This window comes from Triticum urartu, chromosome 6, assembly GCF_003073215.2.
Source record: "Triticum urartu cultivar G1812 chromosome 6, Tu2.1, whole genome shotgun sequence".
NCBI lineage: Eukaryota > Viridiplantae > Streptophyta > Magnoliopsida > Poales > Poaceae > Triticum > Triticum urartu.
The window spans coordinates 85,199,338-85,205,057 of NC_053027.1; positions in this window are offsets into that span (position 1 = coordinate 85,199,338).

The window sequence follows — 5,720 nt, forward strand, 5'->3', positions numbered from 1 at the left end:
CACGGGAAAAACATCCGTGTCTCCAATCGCTTTACTTTCCGCTGCCAATATACTCTTTGCATGCTTGCTTGAATTGTGTGATGATTGCTTGACTTGTCCTACAATAGCTAAAATCTGCCAAGAACTAAAATTGGGAAAAGGTTAAGTTTTTATTTGGTCAAGTAGTCTAATCACCCCCCCTCTAGACATACTTTCGATCCTACAAGTGGTATCAGAGCTTTGGTCTCAATTTGCTTTGATCTCCATAGCTTTTGGTAGTCATAGCCTTGGTTTCACAACCTAGGAGAGTATGGCGTCTAGCGAGGGAAATTATCACCGTAGAGGTCCTTACTTTGATGGTACTAATTTTGCTAGTTGGAAGCATAAAATTAAAATGCATATTCTTGGACATAACCCCGCCGTTTGGGCTATTGTGTGTGTTGGTTTGCAAGGTGACTTCTTTGATGGGAAAGAACCAAACCGTGAAGCTACCGCGGATGAGTTGAAGATGTTGCAATACAATGCTCAAGCTTGTGATATTCTCTTCAACGGATTGTGCCCCGAAGAATTCAACAAAATCAGCCGTCTTGAGAATGCAAAGGAAATTTGGGACACTTTGATTGATATGCACGAAGGTACCGACTCCGTCAAGGAATCCAAGTTGGATGTGCTTCAAAGTCAACTTGACAAGTTCAAAATGAAGGATGGTGAAGGTATCGCTGAAATGTACTCTAGGCTTGCTCTCATCACAAATGAGATTGCTGGCTTAGGAAGTGAAGAGATGGCCTATAGATTCATCATCAAGAAGATTCTAAGAGCCTTGGATGGAAAATATGATACCATGTGCACATTGATCCAAATGATGCCCAATTACAAAGATCTCAAGCCAACGGAGGTGATTGGAAGAATTGTTGCTCATGAGATGTCACTTAAGGATAAAGAGGAGCTTCACAACAAATCAAGTGGTGCCTACAAAGCCTCATGTGAAGCCCCTACATCATCAAGTGAGAAACAAAACTTCAATGAAGAATTGAGCTTAATGGTGAAGAACTTCAACAAGTTCTACAAGAGTAGAAGCAAAGATAGAAGCTTCAAGTCAAGGTCCTACAGTGACAAAAGATCTTCTAGTCGAGAGCGAAACTGCTACAGTTGTGGAAGACCCGGACACTATTCCAATGAGTGTACGGCTCCCTACAAGAGAAGAGAAGATTCTCCAAAAAGAAGAAGCAAGGAATCACCACCAAGAGAGAGAAGGAGTAGAGATGATCATTATGAACGAAGATACTCACGGAGAAGCAAGGATTCGGAAAGAAAGGAAAAATCATCAAGGAGCTACACAAAACGAAGACATCAAGCTCATGTTGGTGAATGGGTATCCGGCTCCGACTCCGACAGCCACTCCGAGAGAAGTTATCACTCCGACTCCGAAGATACTCAAGATGAAGGTGTTGCCGGTCTAGCAATTGTGTCAACCAACTCCTACGACATATTTGACTCACCAAATGAAGGAATTGGAAGATGCTTCATGGCCAAAGGTCCTAAGGTAACACACCCCGAGTATGTTGATTTCAATAGTGATGAAGATGACTTGTTAGGTGATGATTTGCTTATTGACAACTCTAGTGATGAATACTATGATGAAACATCAATTAATCATGCTAATCAAGATAAAACGAATGACAATGATAAGGATAAGATTGAGGCTCTAACTAAAGAACTAAACACTCTTAAGTTAGCTCATGAAACTATCTTCGAAGATCATCGAGAACTTTTAAGAGCTCATGAGAAATTACGCTTTGAAAAGCTCAATCTTGAGCAAGAGCATGAGTTCTTAAAAGCAATCAATGATGATCTCCGCAAGAAAAGTTCTTCTTACATTGCCAAGCATTTACTCTTATCCACTTACATGCCTCAAGTCAAGTCTAGTAACAAGAACAAGAAAGATTCTTCCTCTAGTAGTAACGATGATCATGCTAAATCCAATATTGTTGCTTCTAGTAGTTCTCTTGATTCCACTAATGATTCTCTTAGCCAAGTTACACTTGAGCAAGAAAATAGCTTATTGAAGGGAATTATAGAGAAAGGAGTGTACAAAAGCCTTGCCGGGAGTAAGCAATTCGAGGAAATTGTGCGCAAGCAAGGAATGCACCGGAAGAATCAAGGTGTTGGTTTTGAACGAAAGTTCAATGCCAATGGAGTTGAGTGGGAAGAATATCAATACCCCAAGACAAAGTTTGTTCCTTAACAAGAGAAGTATGATACTTCTTTCAAGGGGACACAAGCTCAAGATGATCTTCCACCACAAGACTACAAGCAAAAAGGCAAGGACAAGCTTCAAGACGAAATTGATGCATTTGAAGAAGCTCCTAAGACCTTAGTCAAGAGGATTCCCAAGACTACTTCAAGTTCCACTTCATCAAGTACGACTACAACTCCAAGGATTCCCATCAAGATGATGTGGATCCAAAAGAAGAAGAACTAGAGAGTTCTTGAGGGTGACTCCGCCAACATACTTCACTCTTATCATTTTGGCAAGAACAAGTGCAATCAACTTCCACATCTTGCACTAGTTCAAGGAGTCACAAACCCTCTTGTTGGTAAGACAAGGGACAAGGTAACCTAAAAGTTTTCATGGACATCATCTTGTGTGTGCATCACTCTATGTCTATGGATATCCTTGTTTGTTCCTTGTGGGACTAAACCATGTAGGTATTGAAAGTGCAATTCACTCAAATGGATAGCTCCAAGTGATCTACATCAACATTGAGCATCCACATCTTCAACATCTACATGAAGTCATCATCGACAAAACCCGAGGTTAGTTCATCCCTCTAAGGGGGGATATCACATCTAGGGGGAGCTTTACTCTAAGACTTGAGCCAAAGCAACTCTAAAGATGTGAACACAATAATGCTTTATGTAAAAGTGGTAACCCCACTTGAGCTTAAACGATGAGTATGACCTATGATCAAGTGTTCTCACTTGACTCCTAAGTCAATATACTCATATATAGATGACCTTGTCATCGCAAATTGCTTGATAGATGCTAGAATTGGTTGTGCATGCCTTGTCACATATTTCATTTGCCATCTTATTGTGTGAGCATGCTGGTTGCATATTTTACTCATTTGAGGACATCCACTTGTTGTTTTGATTGTTTGGTTTTATTTCCTTTTGCCAAGTGGATGGACAAGAATGCCTAAGAACCTCCTCTAGCTATCTATGCTTTTCTCGTCTCAAACTCTATTCATGCTACATCACAAAATTTGATCAAGTCAGATTCGAACCACTCAGTGTGAGGAGCGCTCAGAGTCCCCGATTCGTCATAGACTTAAACTTCCAAAACCTCTTTATGATTCTCGGTCTGACCGATACCCCACTTTCGGTCCTACCGAGATCATTAAGTTGATCTAGGTTTTCGATCTCGGTGCAACCGATTTGAACCTTTCGGTCACACCGAGTTTCAGTAACTGCTTGCAGTTATGAATCTCGGTGCCACCGAGTTGTTCCACTCGGTCACACCGACAGGGTCAGGCTATATATAGTCACAGGCAAAAATTTGGAAATTTCTCCGAACCCCTTCGCCCGCGCGATAGCCTGCTCTGCCAACGTGGTCTCCGGATCGTCTCCTCGCCGCCAGCCGCCTCCAGTCGCTGGTCTCCATCGCCGTCAAAGGAATTCTACCCCGCCGTTGCCGCCATAGCGAGTCTCCGCCGAACTAGGGTATGGACTCGATCTTTGTGCTATTCCCCAATCTGATTCTTAGCACATTGTGATCATCATGATTCTTGCCATGATTGAAACACTCCTATCCAGTCAATGCGCTCGTAGATTAGGTTTGATTCGAAAATTTTAGGGTTAGGTTTCCGCCGAAACCATCTCGGACCCACCGAGTTGAAAAACTCGGTCCCACCGATTTGGCTTATGCCATTGCACAAGTGAGACTCGGTCTGACCGAGAATTACTTATCGGTGTGACCGACTTTGGAACTTTGTGAAACCCTAGCAGTCTCAGTGCCACCGAACTGTGACTCGGTCTGACCGAGTTCACTAGTTTAGGTTCCAAAACTGCTTCGGTATCACCGAGTTTAAAAATCGGTAGATCCGAGATGATTTCAGTGGGAAACTAAAACTAAGTTTTTGGATCATTCTTTTGCAAAAATCTCTGCATTTTGTGATGCTCATCCACTCTACCTCATCTATAAACTATTCACAGGATCAGCAGTCAGAGTTTGCAACATGTCAGATCAGAGTGACAGCCAGGATGTGTCAGAACAGCAAGTGCACATGAGTGAGGGCACTAGTCCCTCAAGTTCTTCAGATGATGGCAGCAGAAGTACTCCTAGCAATTTGCCCAAAGCTGCCACCAGACAGAGGAAGAAGAGAACTTCAGATTCTGAGGATGAAGATTATGTGGCAGAAGAGGAAGCCACATCAAAGAGAGTTGAGCCAGCTCAAGGCATAAAGCCAGGGATGAAAATCAAAAGGCCAGCAGGCAGGCAGCCTATGCCAAAGGCCAGAGCTTCAACCAAGATTTCTGAGAAGTCCACTCCCATAGAGCCAGTTGCTGCTGAAGGCAATAAAAGGAAGGAAAGGGTCAAGAAGACCGTAGCCAGAGTGCTTGGAAAGGCTTCCATTATGGAAGAAGAGGAAGAAGAAGAGGTTGCTGCACCAGCACCTAAGGCACCTAAGCTTATGGGTGATGCTATAAGATCAGGGGCTGCCACATATAAGCCCAAAGAAGCACCCAAAGTTGCCTCCAAGCCCAAGTCTGCACCAAAGAGAAATACAAGAAGCATCCCAGCTGCTGAGAAGAACAAGGCCCCAGTGCCTGAAGCTGCAGAAGAAGATGATGAAGAGCAAGTACTCAGAAAACTCAAGTCCAAGATCCCAGACCACAACGATGCTCATCCTGTGGCTGAGGATATGAAGCTCAGGAGAGACTCAGGGCTGAGGAAGTGGAGAGAAGCAGATCCGTATGCTTCAAGAAGAAGAACTGCTATTGACTACAGATTTCACACCAAGGAACAGCAGGATTTCTATGAGACAGTCTTATTGGACAAGAAGCCAATTGTATGTGATATGAGATGGGTCGATTGGCAATACATCAAGGACAACGAAGAGTACTACCCTGGAGTGATTGACAGCTTTAGTGCTTGTGGAGTTGCAGACTTTGTTGGGCAGAAGCTCACAAAGTGGAACGAGGAGCTCATTATGCAATTCTACTCCACAGCACATTTTTATCCAGATGGGAGGATTGTATGGATGTCAGAAGGAACCAGATATCAGTCAACAGTTGCTGAGTGGGCACAGCTCATTAATGCCCCAGAGGAGCAAGCAGATGATTTGGACATCTATGCCAAGAAGAAGATGGACCACAACTCTATGTTCAACATGTACAAGGAAATTCCAAACGAGGCACTTGAGACTTTCAAGTTTGGGTCTGTGCATTATCTTCTGTCAGGGCTGCCAACCATCAATTGGATATTGAGGCACACCTTGTTGCCCAAGTCAGGTGATCACAAGATGATCAGAGGCCACGCGATCAACTTGCTACATATCTTTGATGTGCCACAGAAGTTCAAGGTGATGAGCCTCATGGTAGAGACCATTAAGAGGACAGCAGCTGATCAGAAGAGGAGCTGTGGATATGCCCCACAGATTCAGAAGATCATTAACTCCAAGATGGGCACGGGCATATACTTATTGGACAAGGAACACTTGCCCATCCGTCCAGATTTT